At 47.8% G+C, this 20,403-nt stretch overlaps 1 protein-coding gene across 1 annotated transcript in view; it reads right to left on the bottom strand.

Moving 5' to 3' along the window:
* The window catches only part of LOC138268283 (NACHT, LRR and PYD domains-containing protein 12-like), a 953,091-nt gene that overhangs the window by 115,250 nt on the left and 817,438 nt on the right, over nucleotides 1-20,403 (bottom strand). The gene's annotated exons all lie outside the window — the stretch shown is intronic.

Raw genomic sequence — 20,403 nt, 5'->3', positions numbered from 1 at the left:
ACCTCTCCTTGTCTGGGCTTCGACTTGCACAAATCCCATACATATGGAAAATGAGACATCGGTCAAGCCTTCTCCTTGGTCTCTCCATGGCTTCCAGGGAGAGGAGGACAAAGATAAGGCACCTCCGAACACCATATAACAGGGTATATTAATTTATAAAGAGGGCTTCGCTGGTGCACTTGATTGTGCGCTTGCAGGAGCTGTCAACCTGGTAAACCAGGTGTGGTTGCTTGGACTGTGCGATTCGTGATAGAGGTTATGGTGCTAGAGTGGGTCAACAGGGCACTGATGGGGAGCTAAAAGGCTAACAGGTAAAGACTTGGCACACCTTGATAGCATGTTTTTTTAGTGTGCAACCACCTAATTTGTCTCTTGTCTGCCCTTCTCCAATGACTCGCAGTAGCTAACAGCATATCCCTCCAGAAGCCTCTTACTCTGCTCAGGTTTGCCCCTCTGACGCAGGCCCCCTGACCTGTGAGGCTGTGCACCAATCTGTGTTACTACCAATGACTCTGAGGGTCCGGAGACCTCTCTCTCTTACAACCTCTCCTCTTTTCTCTATGTGAGACCTCGTGCTGCCTTGCTACTCCAGCTGCCTCTGCTCTGCACAGGTTCTGCCATTGTATTAGACGTCTAGCAGAGAGATCACAATTCTCAGCTGTGCGTCAAATATCATCCCCATGCAGTTTCCCTCCGACAGATTTCTGCAGGTGAAATCTGGTGAAATGTATTAGCAAACATGCCTGGGAAAAAAAGTAAAACATGCTGAATTCAGTGTGTTAAAAACAAACTCAGCACAATTTATCTAACTTCCTACTCAGAACAAGTGGTTTTTACAACACTCGTCAGTAATGAGGCAGATCGTGGATAGGCATATCTGCTTTGTGGAGAATGTGCTTCTTCCTTACTTTTGCTTAGATACCCCATTCCCATAGGTGTGTGGGAGATGAATTTGATGCATTCTTGTTTTCATGGCCTAGAGGAGTTTCTGGAGTTATCTCCATTATTATACTAATAATCAAGGAGACAACAGAGATGCTTCTAGTGGCACTAGCACTGCCATGAAGTACCATGTTTCCAATATAAATAATTTGCCTGGGGTCCCATACAGCTTCTAAATCTGGAGCAATGCCCTCTTTACCTTCTGCACCAGCGCCCAGTCATAGGTCTGCAGTGTGTCCCCCTCCATGCTTCTCAGTTTAGAGGTTATGTTTGCAGAAGAAAACAATTGAAACTAAATTGTGCCTTCAGGTTTAATACGGATAAACTGAACAAGAGTAATTTTAAAGCAGTCTCTGTGTATTCTCCAAAGGCAAGTATAATAACACACTAAGCAATAGGATGCTATACTAAGGTTGAGTTTATTAAGCTATTATTTATGCAGTCCTAATTTTTGGTATTATCACCAAAGAGATATCTCTTAAAAAGACGCATTCCCTCAGCAATTACCTGTGGCATGCTTCATCATTGGGTCTCTCTTCACCATGACCTAGTTCATGTTGGTTCACAGCAGTCTCAGAAGAAGACCCTAAGGCAGGGATGATGTGCCAATATTGTTCAGTCACACAACCAACAATGCCACTATCTTGTCAAATCCTAACAACCTAATTAAAAATGGCAAAGCCAAGAGGCCTGTGTTGGCCACCAGCCTTTTGACTTTGGCAGTTCTTGCTTTGTTCGGTCATAGTTTTTGCAAAATGTTATTGCCAGCGTAGCTGCTGGACCCTCATCAGACTAAAAAAATTGAGTGAAGGAAATAATAGATTTTTGGTCCAAAAAGGCAAAAATTATCATATTAGTCCCTGGCACCAAAGACAACCAATTTGTTTGTGGATGTGTTCCTTGTGAAAGGGAAGCATGTAACTCACAGTGAAGTCAGAAAACGGCTGAAGTGGGCCTTAAGTGGGAGATAGGTATCCTTGCAAAGATACATAGATAGACAGAATTGCAAAGATAGATTGATAGAAAGAAAGACAGACAGACAGACAGACAGACAGACAGACAGACAGACAGACAGACAGACAGACAGACAGACAGACAGATAGATAGATAGATAGATAGATAGATAGATAGATATGGTTGCACAGATAGGGAACCAGCAAAGCTTCAAATAGCAATATAATAGTTAATTATCTATTCAAGCTCACATACAGGAGCACTGAATGCAAACTAGAAAGACATATAAGCGGGACATACAGTTTAAATTGATTTACATGTATCACGTTACTTCAATTAAAATACATACAGGAGTGTAGTTATTAATGCATTTATTGCATGCTTTCTAAAAGGAGAATTACTTTATATTGAATCAGTTCAAATGGACACAATCTGGTTTACTCCAAAATAGCAGCAATCAGATAAAAAAGGCAGCTCCAAAAGGAAATTACAATATCATTAGCAGAAGACAGGGTCTGACAAAGCTGGAATGTGTCCTGTGCTGCAAGTAGCTGGCAGAAAGGGTTCTGCTATCACATCAGGCTCTATACACAAATGCAACACTAAAGTAATAATTAATTACAGAATAAACATTGGCACTCAAGCAAAGTACCTTTTGTGTTGATGTGCTCCTTGTGAACAAGCAAAATGCAGTCACTCAAAGTGAAGTTAACCAGTGGCTGAAGTAGGCTTAACCACTGCCTCTTGCTGTATGCTGTAGTGGAGGTAAGCAAAGTGTGAATGACACAACAGACCAATGGATGAAGAGAACTGACTGAAAGCACCTGTGTGTATAATATATATAAATGTTTTGTAAAATTAAAAGGTCTTGGCCAACAGCAGACCTAATAAAAATGGCCTGCCTATTTTGGAATGTATTACATGCCCTACAGTCTTAAGGGTGTCATTACGAGTTTGGCAGTGTCATGACCGCCAAGTTGGTGGCGTATTAAGTCAGAGTGGCTTGATACGTTGTGCATAAATATGTAGATTAAGGCCATAGGCCAGTCCGAACACATATGTGCTACATGCACATATGGCACTTTCAAGTGCCCCAACGTGACTCCTGACGGCCATGTAACCTCCACAGGTAGGGGCATCAAGGGAGCAGGCAGGCACCTCAGGGACTGTGGGGGGGAGATGGGGGGTTTGGTCTTCGGTTTGGGAGGGGGACCTTTGGTCTTGGGAGGGGGGGCTTAGGTAGTGGCTTAGGGGAGGGGTGGGAAATCTTGGGAGAGGTCGACTTCTTGGCAGGGAGGGGCATGGGTACTTGCAGGTGGGGCAGGGGAGGTCTTGGAGGTGGAAGGGCTGGATTTGGGGAGGGTCACTGAACGTTTTGAGGTATTACGGGGTGGGGGAGGAGTAGGGAAAAGGAAAAATTCTGAGAGGAAAGCCTTCTTTGACACACAAGGACGGTCATGGCAAAAGGGTTTGGAAGTGGATGGAGAGAGAGTGGTTGTAAAAGGAGTTTTGGTGGATGTCTTGGGTGCATGTGTGCAAGGTATGCTTGTGGGTTCTGGGTGTCTGTTGGGTGGGTGAGTGTGGGCCTTTATGTGTCTTGGGAAGGAAGGGGTTTGAAGGTTCTGAGAGATGCCATGGTGGATGTGTGACTGTCTGTTGGGGGGTGACTGCAGGCATCATGGATGTGCTGCATGAACGGCTTGTCTGTGATTGTGGTGGCTGGGTGGATGTCTGATGGTCTGCTATTACGCTGACTGTGGGTAGGATAGGAGTTGTGGCTGGATTGGTGAATGTTGGTGTGGTGTATGCAGGTGTGTCCGATGTTGTGTCTGTGATATTGGGGGTGGTGGGGGAGTCAGTGCAGGTAGTGACTGTCTGTGTGCCTGCAGGTGGGTGTTGTTTGTGTGTATGTCAGTGGTGGGTCTTGTGGTGCTTGTGTTTGTCAGCGGTACCCTTCGATGTTGAGGTGGATGCATGTTTGTCTGTTTGTGTGCTTTGGCTGAGTCGGGGAAGAGGGTTTTGGGATTGAGAAGAGGAAGGTGGAGGGGGGATGGAAGACATAGGAGGACTGGCTGCCACCAGTGTGGAGGCCAGAGCATGAAAGGATCTCTGTAGGCCAGCCAGTGCACCATGAATGCCATGCAGGAAAACACTACTCTGCTGGACTTGAGTTGAAAGTCCCTGGATGGAATTCACGATGGTCGACTAACCCACAGAGATGGACCTCAGGAGGACAATCACCTCCTCACTGAGGGCATCAGGGCTGACAGGGGCAGAGGTGCCTGCGGCAAAGGAGACGCCCACCCCCCTGGGTGAGCAGGCACGGACAACTGGATGGGGAGCTACAGGGAAGGCAGTGGTAGTAAGGGGGTGGAGGACAAAGATTGTGATGAGGTGGTCCAAGATAGGTCCGCCACCACTAGGGAGTGTCCACTGGAGGAGAATTCTGAGGATGATGATCCTGTTTCCCATGTGGTACTTCCCTCGCCCTTCGGGCCACTGGGTCCCTCGCTGTCGGTGGTATCCGCACTCCGGGTCCCTTGGCCAGCAGCATACCCACTCGCCTGTGCCCAGTCTCCTTCGCCTGCCGATGCTGATGCACACAAATAGAGAGAAAGGGAGGAAGAGATAGTGAGGGAGAGAGAGGGTCATCACATTCTTCACATACACGCATTACAACATGCAAAACTGTAGGTATACATCTCCTGGCTAGGCAATCCCACACAGAAAACCACATGTCCTACAAAATGGCACAACATGTTACTTCTATCCACTCCTTTATGTCATCTCACTCACCGACATCATAATCCATGTAAGGTAGCACAAATGGAGCATTCTATTATTTCACCTATAAAGCTATGTCAGCATGCTCATCATGCCCTTGCTAAAGGTGAAATTTTGTCTTAATCCTGGTCATAACCCTCCATACTCCTATCACCTTTAGGAAAAGCAGTTCACTGATCACAACATATCATGCATGTTTGGATTCAACACACGAACAGTCCATGTCGATAAGTCAAGTCCCATACAAGCAAAGTCAACTCTATTCACAGATGACACAGCACCTGCCATTCCAATCACATGCTTAGCTGCCCCTCTGTACATATATGCCATAATGGATACAATCTCTGATGAAGTCACAACATGTGGCAGTCCCTTACAGGTGCCATCTGATGTATAGAATCCATGTCTGGAGAACAGCCATGTCACTACATGTACCAAATCCCAGAGGAATATCTGCAGTCACTATACACAGATACACCACATCACATCATACATTCATGCACAGCTACAGTGGGCTACAGAGCACACATGAGACATCCACTGACCATCACAGAGAGCAGTGCAAGAAAAACTAAACAACGGCCAGCCAACTAAATCATAATAGGGCACATGACATTCCACCTAACATGCAGATACAGTTCCATGACGAGGCAACACGAGTAAACCAACATCACTTACACCAGTCCTGACGCATGATTACCTGTACCAGTAGTGAATCCTAGTTTGTTTTAATTAGAAACAGGAGTTAGCTTAGCCTTTGGCTTGCAGACTCGTGCCCCCGTCACCTAGTGACTACCATGTTTTTAGTTAGGCCCATGTTTTAGTTTTGAGTTGTCAGTGCCACCGTGCTAAGGCGTCAATATCAAGCGGCAAAGATAAACAAATTGTAGGTGTTCACATTAGGTACTTTCACCTCTTCATGCCTTCGAGGGAATTGTTTATATAAATTACCGTCCCAAGCATGTCTTGTTATCTATTGTTTGGGAACAGACCTACGTCAGGGGTCCAAGCAGATCTGTATAAATACTCCTCACTTAAACAGATAGTCAGAGGGATTTCGACTAGATGCCATTGTTGCTATTGATGCTGCGCGTCGCCTTGACGCTGACCCAGTCTTCGTGTCCCTACAGAGTCTGAGCTAGAGACCTCATTCTAAGGTAACAAGGGCTAGGGGGCTCTTCTCATAGACATGGCATTGGCAGATTAGGTTTATCACACCTAGCTCTTCCCTAGTTAGAGATTAGGTTCACATTATTAGGGTATTAGGACAGATTTCATGTCTAATGTCACTTCATGTCATTTCATGATATTGCAAGATGGTGGGGGTCTTTGTATTAATGACTCTTGTCTTTACCATTCTGTTTCTGGCACTGTTCATTATCCTAATCATTGCAGCCCATGCAACTTATCGCAGATTGCAGTTTTGCTAAATAAAACCTATTGAAACTTTACTGCATCTTCTTCATTGCCTGTGTTTGACTGAGACATGTTGTTCATGTGAGAAAGGGGTAATCTCCATTTAACCACGACACTCCCTGAGATGTCACACTCTTGAGTCCATGCGTAAGGTGCTGCTTGTGAGCCGGGAGGGTTGGGACGACAGTTGCCATTTTTTGTAGGATTGGCATAGTTGCCTTCAAACATAAGTACTGTCATTCTTAAACCAGCAGTCTTGCCTAGAGCAAGAGTACAACTACGACATACCTATGTCCTGACAACACACATATCCCACTGAAAAGACATGTACACATGATGTACACATGGTCTTACACGACAGTCATTGCACTTACAACATATCTCACAACACCACCACCTGTATGACAAAAGGTAGTTCAGCCATACCAGTACATCTCGAAGTAGGAAATTACCCAAAACCATTTCCCGTCCAACCTGTCCCCATCAGCTAGGGTAAGGAAAGCAATGATTGTCCCACTCAACAACATCTGCCCCCAAGTAACCATTGTGACATGATGTACGCAGCTAATACCATATGTTACACTAATATTGGTAGGCCATTGCCACTTATAGGATGGACATTTCACATTGTCAGAGGGTACGACAGGCTATTCACTTACTTTCTCTAAAACAAGGGCATTGGGGTAATCGTGAATTGCCTACAGTTCAATGGAATGGAAATGCATGGTAAGGCCAAATATTAACAATCAGACAGCCACAGTTGAATGTCTTTCCGTTACAACCTTCACATACCCCATTGTATAAGTATGAAGGGACAATGGTGACACCTCCACAAACCCATACGTACAGTCCTATACTGGCCATATCTGTTGACTGACTGAGATGCCTGCCTCACATGGAGTCAATACCTGTACCAGGACAAAAGGTAACTAGGCCCTGTACCAAATATGTCAGGCACTCAGTGGCAAATACAGGTGATCTACACAGATGTGAGATGTGTTACATATTCACATATTCAGATGTATGGACCTGAAAATACTAGGTGGGTAGGATGATACAGCAGCTTACATACATATATATGGCTGGGTGGAGTCACACATGTGGTAATGTGAAATGTGCATCTCCACATCCAGTTATATATATACCTTGACACAGGTGATCTAAACGTACACATGGGCAACCCTAATGCCAGATCTCCAACTAATATCCAGGCAAAGTGAGTACTATGTTTTCCCACTAGTCTACATACATGTAGCACCTACTACATTGTCACAGCTGCCAAAGTGTGACAGCAAACACCATACTACCAGAGGCAAGTACAAGGATACAGTCAGTACTTACCCCCGTTGTGGCTGCTGTGCTGCCCTCAAACACCCATCCACCTCAGGGTATGCCACCGCCGAAATGCGGGCCATTAGGGAGGTCAGAATCCGAAGGGCACCACTCTCTCATTCGGAGGACATTCCCAGCTGGGCCTCTGCTGTCTTCCGGGCTCAGCGTCTCAGGTCCTCCCACCACTTTCTATAATGGGTGCCCTGCCAACGGTGGACCCCCAGGGTCCATACGTGCTTGGCGATGGCCCAAGTCCGCCAAAGGCAGCAATGTTAATCAATGGCAAGTTGCACATCGGTTACGACCGCCTGCCGCCATGATGACTTCCGTCGGCGGACTTAGGTCACTTCCAACTGTCCACTACTGTAGGTCAGGCACCTGTCATTTTGGGCACATGTAATCAATGGATCAATGGATGTGCTTACTTATCTGCGTCATTCACTTACTCCCCCAAAATGCTGTATATCCATTTGTAGTGCCATCATGGTTGTGCAACATCTTCTGCCAAATTTAACAAAATAACGTGTTGAGGAAGTATATATGGTGAGAATTGAGTCAAGCTATTCTGAGGTACATAGGCCACGGGTAGATATTGGTAGAATCCAAAACATATGTGTGATTGCTGCAGGACAGCTAAGTCTTACACATATGTACACCAACATTAGTTACATACGTACAATCTCATTTAGTTATTAGCCAATGTGCAGCAATGAGGGTGAATTAGGTGACTATCTATGGGCTGTACTGTATACGTCAGAAGTGCTACACATCCTCTACAGATGTTAGTTGTCAGGTGATATACAATGTGTTAATAATGTGTGCATCTTGCATTACTCATAGTATATTGTCTTCTCTCAACATAGTTATCCTGCCATCAGGAGAGTGAGACAACCACCAGTGTACCGTCCACTAGTTGACCTGGAAACCATAAAGGAAAGGCATGTCATCCAGACATATAGACCCTCATTACGACACTGGCGGGTGGGGGAGAAGTGGCGGTAATACCGCCAACAGCCGGCGGAAACAAAAATTGAATTATGACCATGGCGGTTACTGCCATGGTCATCTGCCACTTCTGCACTCCAACCGCAAGGGCGGTGACGACCCCTGGGCTGGAGAATTCGGTCTCCAGCCCGGCGGCCGTCACCAGACCACCGGCGGTATCAGGACCCTGCATACCGCCATGGATTTCATGTGGTTTGGAACTGCCATGAAATCCAAGGCGGTAGGCACTGGCACTGATGGGGTCTTCCCACCCCAGAGTCCTCCCCCCACTCTCCTGACCCGCTCCCCACCCACACCCCCCACATTAACACACACACCTCACCTACACGCACACATACACAACAACACATACCCGCACACATACAGACATGCAAACAGACTGACCGGCACACATTTTCCATACACACAACACTCCCCCGCATGCATACATGCACTCACACACCCCCTCTACATACTCACACGCACACCCCCATGCATGCACACAACACCCCCCCACCCCCGCCCCTAACGGGCGATCATCTTACCTTGTACGGTGATCCTCCGGGAGGGAACGGGGTCCATGGGGGCTGCTCTGCCACCAGCTCCCAGTCACCAGAACACCGCCACACCGAATCCTGGGTCGGGATTTAGTGGGCGGTGTTCTGATGACGGGGCGGTGGAGGTGGAGCAGCCTCCACTTCCCCGCAAACTACCATTATGGCTGCTGTCAGCTCTCCGTCCGAAAAAGGACGGAGGGCTGCCAGCAGTCATGAGGCACTGAGCAGAAAACCGCCTGCACTGGAGGTCTTCAGCACAGCGGTACCTCGGCGGTCTTGAAAAAAGACCGCTGAGGTTGTAATGAGGCCCATAGTCTGAATCGTCATACCATTATGGATCTTTGTACTCACTGGAGCCAGATCTGATGCCTGCCCTTCGTAATCTCTATGGCATACCTCCCATCATTCAAGTCTTGTCAGTGCTACACTTCCTAGCCACAGGGTCCTTTCAGAATACTGTCGCCTTAACAGCAGGGATGTCTCAGCTCATGTTCAGCCTGGTGTTGATGGATGTACTGTGTGCATTGTTGAAACACCTGGACAGCTACATCTGGTTTCCTAATGAGCAGATTTGGCCTATGTGAAGGGAGACTTTTATGCAATGGGACACATTCCTCATATGGTAGGAGCCATTGATGGCACCCAATGTAACCCTAGTCCCTCCCAGTGCCAATGAATAAGTGTATAAGAACAGGAAGAACTACCACTCAATCAACGTACAGGTGGTGTGCCTGGCAGACCAGTACATCTCACAAGTCAGAGCCAAGTTTTCAGGATCTGTGCATGATTACTACATCATGAGGAACAGCAATGTCCCACATTTGATGGAATGACTACAGATAGATAGGGCCTGGCTGCTTGGTAAGTTTGCATTGTAGTATGTTTGTGTGTTATGTCTCCTGCCATCACAATATAGCCAGTCGCAGGAACTATTAATGAGGTGTTCTACCAATGTGTTCACATGTGACTCAGGCTATCCAAAAGGTCCTTGGCTGTTGACACCAGTGAGGTACCCAGCCACATCAGGGACACTCCATTACAATCGATCTGGAGGAGCCCTCATCTACTCGCCCCACAAGGTATGCAAAATTATCGTTGCCTGCTGCGTGCTCCACAATCAAGCCCTGAGATGTCTGATACCATTGATAACAGATGAGGTGGAGGCAGCTGGACCAGTGGCTGTAAATGCTGCTATGGCAAGTGATGAAGAGCCAGAGGAAGAAGGAGCAGGTGACTCTAGGGCAGATCTCATCAATCAGTATTTCCACTAACATACAGGCATGTTAAGTGGACCTTTTGATGTGTTGAATGTGCACAACTTGAAGTAGATGGCTGCCATTACACCTCCTGACTTGATTCATCAGTGGGGGTGTTGTGAGCTCCAATGCCTATGTCTGAGTTGTGGATGCAGACTGATATATAGTAAAGTGTACAGTACAGGTATTGTTACGTGTGATCCTAACATACACTCCTGTAATTGACTACTCAGTATTTAGGTATGTTTTTTGCTTTCTCCTATCTTCTTTTCCTTCCACTCGCTGAAAGTGCAATTTTTTGTTTGGCTCCGCAACCTAGGCTTGAGGTATTCATTGTCAATAGGCAATGGTAATTGCTGACAGACATGAGAGAAGTACCTGACAGATAGCTGGTAAATGGATATAGTTACAGTGGGATGGTACCTTGTTAGTACTTCCTTCATACAAGTGGGGTTGTGACTGCTAACTCCATTCCTACATGTGGGGTAGGTGGGATGTGAAATGGTGTATTACGTGTAGGTTGAAGTTTGTGGCCCATGTGTGATAACTGGATCATGGCCTCTGGTTTCACAGTGGGTGGGGTACATTGTGATGGCCATGGGACCTAGCTGTGTTTGTATTCTGACGTTGCTGTCCAAGGTACAGGTAACTGTATACTGACAAAGGTGAGTGACAATCCTATAGGTATGGGGCCTATGTTAATGTTTGGTTAAAGTACAGGGTTCCTCAGTGATGTTCTTTGTGTGTTCCATAGGATATGTGATCATGTAGCTATGGAATGGGTATGTGAAGATGCTGTAGCTGGTGATATATAGGTCCAATTTGGGTGCCCCTGCTTTGTAGGCAGTTTACAATGGGCATGACTTCTATTACCTGTATATGTGCATTGTATGCCACCATGCCTTCCATCCTGATGGTACTCTCTGTCATGCTATATTTGCAGATTGGAATACTGACTATACTATTGTGTTGCCCTGGATTTAATCTTCTCTGACATATGTCCTGTGACATAGCTGTAGTCATGTGTCTCCTGCTGAGGGAACCTCTGTCTGATGGCCATACACTGGATGTTTGATGCAGCGGGGCTTGACCATTCTTATAAATATTTATGGGTATACCTTGACTGTTAGGCACCGGAAGGAGATTGAAGTTAAAGCCGTGGCTCTGCAGGTGGCCTTTTCTAAATTATTCAAAACTCTCAGAGGGCCTAACTTACTCCCACTAATGGAAGTCACGAGAGCAAAGATCACTCCCTCATTGTCTTATGGTCAGGAAGTTATGTTGAGCATAGGTTCATGTCTGTTATATAGGTTAGTTATTAAGATTTATAAGATGGTCTTTAATTTACCTCAATCCGCATCCCCTGCGCAGGTGCAATTGGAGTTTGGTCTCTTAGATCAGGCTGTAGGCGCAGGTGATTTTTTTAACTTTTTGTCATAAGTTACGTCGGGCCAAGGCGGCTTGAAATTAGTGAGACTGAAGTGAAAGTGTCCCACTACTGCTTTTTGGCTGATTGTAAACAGTTACTGAGAGCTGACGATCTCTGGGACAGCAACCCCTTTCGCCCTCCGCTCCCGCCTCCCAGGTGCTCCTCCCTCTCACCTCCCCTTCTTAATGGTGGCCGCTGCGCGGTGCTAAGAGTGACTGGTTTAAGGCCAGGTTTCACTCCCCATGCCGCGCAGTTCCTCCTGACTGCGTCTGTGCTCTCGACCCGCCCTCGCTGCTGCTGCAAGTTCGAGGCACTCCACGACCCGCAGGCCCCCACCTGTGCCTCATCCCTGGTGTCTAGTGGGTTCTTGCAAGTGTATTTTGTATCTGTTTTTGTATCTTTTTGCACTGTGCCATTTCTGTTGATTTAGCCTCATTTTCTGCTTTATTGCCTTTGCGCTGAATCTTCCGTCCATTTTCGGCTCTTCTGAGCCGTTCTTTCCCCCCGCTGCGTCCCTGCGGCCCCACCCTCCTCACACCCCCATTTGCCCTCCGCTCCCACCCTTCCAGCTGCTCCTCCCTCCCACCTCCCCTTCTTAATGGCGGCCGCTGCGCGGTGCTAAGAGTGACCCCTGACATAGTTTAAAGCCAAGTTTCACTCCCCACGCCGCGCAAGTCCTCCTGACTGCATCCGTGCCCTCTACCCTGCCCTTGCTGCTGCTGCAAGTTCCAGGCCCTCCATCACCCGCAGGCACATACCTGCGCCTCATCCCTGGTTCCTAGTGGGTTCTCCATGCGTTTTGCAAGTGTATTTTGTATCTGTTTTTGTATCTTTTTGCATTGTGTAATTTCTGTTGTTTTAGCCCCTTTTTCTGCTTTGTTGCCTTTGTGCTAGATCTTCTGCCCGTTTTCAGCTCTTCTGAGCCATTCTTTCCCGCTGCTGCGTCCTTGTGGGCCCGCCCCGCTCGCGCCCCCATTCGCCCTCCGCTCCCACCTCCCAGCTGCTCCTCCCTTTCACCTCCCCTCCTTAATGGCGTCTGCTGTGCGGAGGCGCACCACTGGCAAGCCCATCCACGACCGTCCGCACCTGGATCGCTCCCGGCGACAGTCCCCCTGGCCCACGCCACCAGACACTGCTACAGGGCCAACACACCCTAGGCCGCTCCACCGCCTGCGTCGAAGCCACCCAGAGGCAAACCCACGGACCCTTCTCCTGTCAGATCTGCTGCTTCATCTGCCCCCAAGCCACCAAGCACCGAGACAGAACCACACACAACCACCTCAGCTGCATCCTCCTCAACACCCGCTCCGTTCACAAGCACGCCGTCGAACTCTGGGACCTACTCACCTCATCCTCCCCAGACGTCGCCTTCCTCACCGAAACCTGAATTAACCCCTCCTCGGAACCCGACATCGCTACAGCCATCCCTGAAGGCTATAAGATTACCCGCAGAGACCACATCAACAAACCGGGAGGAGGAATCACCATAGTCCACAAGAACACCATCAGGATCTCAACCAACACCAATGACACCCTTGACACCGCCGAACATTTACACTTCCAGATTCACATCAACGCCAACACCACCCTCAGAGGAACCCTTGTCTACAGGCCCCCAGTTCGGTGACATAATCAGCACCCAGGCCCTCGCCTCCACGGACTACATTCTCCTCGGTGATTTGAATTTTCACCTAGAGAATGCCAACGACAGGAACTCCACCGCTCTGATTGACAACCTCGCCAACCTCGGTCTCAAACAACTGGTCAAGACACCCACCCACTCCGCCGGCCACACGCTCGACTCCGTCTTCACCGCCAGCAGCCACGTCACCTTCAGCCATACCACCGAACTCCACTGGACTGACCACTGCTGTGTCCACTTCACTTTCCAGAAACCCACCGCTCACCACCGCCCACAAGAGATCCCCAGCCACAGCTGGAACAAGATCTCAGAAGACCAGCTGATCTCCACCCTCGCTCGAGCCCCGCCACCTAGCTCCACCGACCCAACACAGCCGCCCTCAACCTCAAAAAGTGGATTAACGACTGCGCCAACACCCTCACTCAGCTCAGGAAACCCTCCAACAACCGCACCAGCACTAAATCAATCTGGTTCACCACCGAACTTCAGGCATTCAAGCGGGAGTGCCGGAAAATTGAGAAGAAGTGGTGCCACAAACAAACAGAGCAACCACACTGCCCTCAAGACAGCCATCCGCAAGCATCACCAGCTTATCCGGACCACCCAAAGATCCTTCTACAAGGATCGCATCGACAACAACGCGCACAACAGCAAAGAGCTCTTCAGCATCGTCAAAGAACTCGCCAACCCCAGGTTCTGCTCCATCGACCCCCCTCCTTCGCAAGACCTCTGCGACTCCCTCGCCACCTTTTTTCACTGCAATATTATGGACACCCATGACAGCTTCAAGTCCTCAACCCCCACGACCACTGTGGCCACCACTAACCCCAACACACCCAGCCACACCAACCTCTTGCTCACCTGGACCCACATCAACGGCGAGGACACCAGCAATACCATGAGCACCATCCACTCCGGATCACCCTCCGACCCCTGCCACCACCATGTCTTCAACAAGGCAAGCCACACCATCGCCCCCCAACTCTGTATGATCATCAGCAGCTCCTTCAAAACCGCCACCTTCCCAGAGAGTTGGAAACACGCCGAAGTCAACGCCCTGCTAAAGAAACCCAAAGCAGACCCTGGAGACCTCAAGAACTACCGGCCCATCTCCCTCCTTCCCTTCCCGGCAAAGGTCACCGAGAAGATTGTCAATGGCCAACTGACCCGCTTGACAACAACATGCTAGACATCTCCCAATCCGGATTCCGTAAGAACCACAGCACCGAGACTGCACTCATCGCCGCAACCGACGACATAAGGACCATGCTTGACAAAGGCAAAACCGCTGCCCTCATCCTCCTAGACCTCTCGGCCGCCTTCGACACTCTCTGTCTCCACACTCTCCGCACACGCCTCTACGACACTGGGATCTGCCACAAGGCCCTGGACTGGATCACATCCTTCCTCTCCAGTAGAACTCAGAGAGTCCGCCTCCCTCCTTTCCTGTCTGAAGCCACCAAGACCATCTGCGGTGTTCCCAAAGGTTCCTCTCTCAGCCCAACTCTTTTTAACATCTACATGGCTCTGCTCACCAACATCGTCCGATCTCACAAACTCAACATCGTCTCCAATGCAAACGACACCCAGCTGATCCTCTCGCTCACCAAGGACCCTGCCACCGCAAAAACCAACCTCCGCGACGGGCTGCACGCCATCGCCAACTGAATGGAGATGAGCCGCCTCAAACTGAACTCGGACAAGACTGAGATCCTCATCCTTGGCTCTAACCGCTCTGCATGGGACTACTCCTGGTGGCCTGCCACCCTTGGAACCGCAGCAACACCCACCACTCACGCACGAAACCTAGGTTTCATCCCAGATTCATCGCTCACCATGACCCAGCAAGTCAACGCTGTCTCATCTTCTTGCTTCAACACCCTCCGCATGCTTTGCAAGATCTTCAGATGGATCCCGAATTAAACCAGAAGGAGGGTCACCCACGCCCTTGTCAGCAGCAGACTGGACTACGGCAACGCACTCTACGCGGGAACAACTGCCAAGCTCCAGATGAAACTGCAAAGAATACAGAACGCCTCTGCACACCTCATCCTCAACATCCCACGCCGTGACCACATCTCAACCCACCTCAGAGAGCTACACTGGCTTCCCGTCAACAAGAGGATCACCTTCAACCTCCTCTTCCACGCCCACAAAGCTCTCCAAAACGCAGGCCCTGCCTACCTCAATGAGCGACTCACCTTCCACGCTCCCATCCAACAACTCCGCTCTGCCAACCTCGCCCTCTCCACCGTTCCTCCATCGAACTACAGCCAGCGGCAGATCCTTTTCCCACCTCACCGCCAAGACCTGGAACTCCCTCCTCGTCCACCTACGACAGACCCAGGACCTCCTGACCTTCAGGAAACGCCTCAAGACCTGGTTATTTGAGCAGTAGCAATCCTCCCCCCCTCAGCGCCTTGAGACTCTAACGGGTGAGTAGTGCACTTTACAAGTGATTGATTGATTGAACCCCTTTTTAAATTGTGAATTAAAAAGAGTACTCTGCTCTGGTCCTATCACTCTGATCGAGCACTCTTTGCCAAACGTAAGCATGCCTGGGTGGTTATTAATTCATTTTGGCCAGGTACCCCAGCTAGCTATCTTTCTTGCTCTTATGGCATTTATTTGAAAGAGAAATTCATTGCTTTAAGGATGGGCTTTTCTGAAGCATTTACCCACAGGGCGGTCACTCCCAGAGGAGGGCGTCATGGGCAGGGGTTGTGGCAGCGGGGAAGAATCCTTTGAACATGTGGTCTGCCTGTGCCCATCCTTGCTTAAGGGGCGCAGATCTCTGCTACAGATTAAGTGGAATGAATTGGCTGGCAGGCTGTTATTATGTCTTTGGATCCCATGAACACAATGCTTAATGTTTTGTTGATTAAATTCATTAAGGCTGCACAGACTAAATTTCTAAGGGCACTGCGAGCAGTGAAGGATGCATGAAAACCATCTTCTGCTCTTGCTTCATCAGGTTCTGAATTAATTATGTATAGCCATTGAGTTTTAATGTTACATCATGGTTTTTAATCTTTGTTGGCTGTCAATTTATGGTCGAACAACCAATGTGTTTAAGACTTTAAGGGGCCTTGCTGATTTTAAGTTTACTATTTATTAGGTGAGTGTTTGACCTGCCGGGGGGGAACGGAAGTAATTTTAATTCAATCATGTGCAATGTCATGCCATCCCAGCTGGATCCCCTGCTAGTATGAAATTGTCTTTATATTGAAGTTAATATATATAAATAAATTAAGTATTGTACTATGTCTTTAATGTTTGATTTTAACATTGTGTTTCATAGGTAGCTTGAGGTTTTCAATTCTATGTATTGCACTTTTTGACTGTTCTGGGTTTTAAATTGTAATGGATTTTAATATCTGTACAATAAACTGTTATTATATTGGAACTGGATGCAGGGGGCATGACCAGGCCACATCTGGCAAGCATGACAATTGTTGATGTATTATTAAAGACACATATACAGTAGCTTTGTTCTATTGTGCTTTCTTGTGCATATCAGAATACTAAAAGTCAGAATTTATGTGCATAAATGAAAAGTAAGGTGATGAATGAGGTCATGGTAGATGGATTCATCTGAGTAGCTGCTACACCAGTTGGTTACACAGGTACAGTGTCCTTGTACCATGGGAAAAGGGAGTTATGTCTCAAAAAAGGGGGTCTCAGTGGCACACAAGGGTGACAAAACAGGAGAGGTTCACTTCCTGGCAGTGGGTTTGGTCTTGGAATCTGCATTGATGTCCCTCAGCCCGCCTACAATGGAAGCCATGTGGGCTTTTTGTGCCTGCCACTGCTGCATACCTTCCTGTTGGTATGCCCTCTGCAGCCTTTGATTTCCCTCAACATGGTGATTATATGGCCCATCCTTTCCTGGCAACTTTGGTATGCTCCCAGGACTTGGGAGATGGTTTCTGGGTCAGTGGGGTCTCTTTGAGGCCCCATCCTCTGGCCCACAGCATCCCTCCCACGCACCCTACCCCCAGGTGCCCCTGGCACGGTGTGCCCACTCACAGTGATAGCAGGTCTTTCATTGTCAGGGATGTCCAGGTTTGACTCAGGTCTCTACTGTGGGGCAAAAATTGATTGGACAGTCCTAGGGACATAGGTTTGCGTGCAAATGATTGCCTGTGATGTGGATGCACCAGGGTGGGGGGGGGGGGAGTTGATTTGGGCAGGTTGAGGCAGGGAGTTGTTGACTGACCAGGTGTCCCAGATGGGCCAGGTGGTTCATCATTGTCCAGACATCCAGGCATATTGTCCTCACTGGGGCCTTCATCCTGAGGGGTACTGGCAGTCTCTGGTATCCTCTTCATGGTGGCAATGGCAGGGTTACCTGTGGTGGGAGTGAGCCACAGACTTCAGGTCAGAATGTGTGTTTGGTTGCCTGTCTGTGAGATGCAGACAGTTGCTTTACGTGATTCCCTGCAGTGACATTGGCAGATGCTGCACAGCATACCTTTGTTGTACAAACTACGCTATGACTTGTTTCCATACTCCATGTTGGGAGCTGTCATACAGGTTTGCTACAGATTGCACTGTAGACTGGTTCTGGTTTTGTATGATAATTGACATGTCTGTTCACCTCTGTTTCCTAGTGAATAGTCAGGCTTGCTAGATGTCACACATTGAAGCTGCACAATGATGTCCTAGTGGAAACACAGTATGTGAGTAAGCAAGGGTAATGGTATTGTATGTCGATGTTGTGCATGTGCTTTGAATCAGCCATCTTACTTTCCAACCCTGGTCTGTCTACTTCTAGCTTGGGATATTTTATCTGTGGCCTTTATGAATGGTCGCTCAGCTATAGTTGTGCTTTGCTTTGTTTGCTATTGTAAGTGTGCCATTGCATTGCTGTCTTTGCATGTACTGGTCCTCACTGGAACAAATTAGATGGTGTAGCTAGTACTTTAGTTGTACATGCATTACATGTGATGTGTTGTGCACACTCCAGGTTTCACAATGATAGGTTAGTGCATTCTGGGAGTCGTGGTGATATGATTAGCCAGTAGTTAACGTGCCATTGCATAGGGATGTGAAGGCAGTTGGGCTGAGTGGAGGGTTGGCATGCAGGAGAGGGGCATTAGGTGATTAGGTGGGAGGTGTAGTTGGACATTTAGTTAAATAGTTAGTATTTGGGTGGTGAGGAAGCATGGAGGACAAGACGAATGTGTGACATGACTGTTGTGGGTCAGACTCCAGTCCCCCAGGCATTCCAGTCAGGCCCTCAGGATGCAGTATGTTCATGACTTTCTCCTCCGATGAGGTGAACTGTGGGGGAGGAGGTGGGGGCCCACTGCCAGTCTTCTGCACGGCTATCTGGTGGCATGATGCCATGGAACACACCGTCCCCCGTAGGTCGTTCAACCTCTTCCTGATGTCGTCCCTTTTGCGTCGATGGTGGCCTACTGAATTAGCCTGTTGACTATTCTTTGCCACAACTCCATTTTCCTGCCAATCGATGTTTGTTGGACCTGTGCTCCAAACAGTTGTGGCTCTACCCTGACAATTTCATCTACCAGGACCCTCAACTCGCGGTCAGTGAAAAGTGGGTGTTTTTGTGGGGACAATGTAGTGGTTGTGTAGACGGTGTGTGGAGGTGATGTGAGTGTAAGGGTGCAGTGTTGGGAAATTGGTGTGATATGGGTGCTGTGTTGTGAAGGTGAGACGGTTGTCGAAGATTGTGTGTGCTAGTGATGTGTGTATTGTATCAGTTGTGCTGAAATGTGGCGTGTGCTTAGTGTGATGTGTATGTGTGCCTATTTTGTATAGGTGCTATAGCTGTAATACTGCCTACTCCCTGGGTATCTGAATGGCGTTTTTGATAAAAAAGGATTGTGGATTCTGTAGGGATGTGTTATATAGTGCAGTGAGTAGGTGTGTCAGGTGTGTAGATGTGTGTGTGTCAGTTGTGGGGTATTCAAACTATCCAATGTGGTGTGGTGCTCTGACTGATGTGAGTTCTGATCACGGCGGGTCGCATCGCCAAAGGTTTTCCGCCATGGGAGTACCTCTGTGGTGATTTGTAACTTGTAATTGGGTGGGTGGATTTGTGTCGGGCTGGCGGTGCTGGTAGTGGGACCGCTTCTTTCCCGCCCACCCGTGTCCTGGCGGTTTTAGATTTTTTACTGAATTTTAGCAGTCTTCACAGTGTGACTCTTATTACTGCGGTCAGATTACCACCAAGATGGCGGTCTTTTGGCTGCTGCCACCGCAGTGTTCTTCGCAAAAGACTGCCAAACTCGTAATGAGGCCCTAAATGTCATCCTCATGTTTCTGCCCTTAAACTGCCTATCTTAGACATGGGCATTCTTCAGGGCAGATCCATACAGCTCTAGTCCTATTTTTAACTATTTTAGACCCCACCATTTGTGTTTGGTGGTGGGGTCCCAAGCTCTCTCAATCTGTGATTATGGAGTTTGCATGAATATATTAAAATCACTAGAGGCACAGAAACACAGTAGTCTTGCGGCTTAGAGCTTGGTGTATCCTCATTTTATAAGCAGTGAGGTAAGGGGAATTGTCCAAATACTGAATCTAGGCTTTTTTGTCACAATCCTTTGTTTCAATTCCTCTCCAGAAGACCATGTGTCGCTCTTTTCTGGTTAATTGTGAAAATCTAACCAGGCGTGGAAGGAGAGGTGTACTTTAGAAGTAAAGGTGAAAAAGCAGGCAGAGAAAAATGCCCAAAACGTTTTTGCTGGTGTTTTACAGAGCAGGTGAATTGCCTCTTCCTAGTGACAGAACTTTTGTCATGTTAAAAGAATGTAACAAGAAAGCTTGGAGTAATGAAGACTAACGTTTTCTAAATTGGGCCAATATCCTAAAACGACATTTAACCAAACAACATATCTCACACCATCATCTGCAATTTATACTGGGTTAAAATCCCTAGTAAATTGCCAAACTCAATGGATGATATTACCACAAATGCCTTTACTATATACAAAGTTATACAAATAGGAAAATATATAAAACATTCACTACAACTCTTAAAAATAAAAAGGAACAATATAAACTCTCACTTAAAAAATGTATTTTGCAGCTGCTTTTTAAAGCTGCTCCACAGTTAGTCCAGTTTAGGTTTTCGTT

Source organism: Pleurodeles waltl, chromosome 12 (assembly GCF_031143425.1).
Source record: "Pleurodeles waltl isolate 20211129_DDA chromosome 12, aPleWal1.hap1.20221129, whole genome shotgun sequence".
In the NCBI taxonomy this organism is placed as follows: domain Eukaryota; kingdom Metazoa; phylum Chordata; class Amphibia; order Caudata; family Salamandridae; genus Pleurodeles; species Pleurodeles waltl.
Note: the sequence above shows the minus strand (reverse complement) of the source record. Positions and strands in the feature narration are given on the sequence as shown.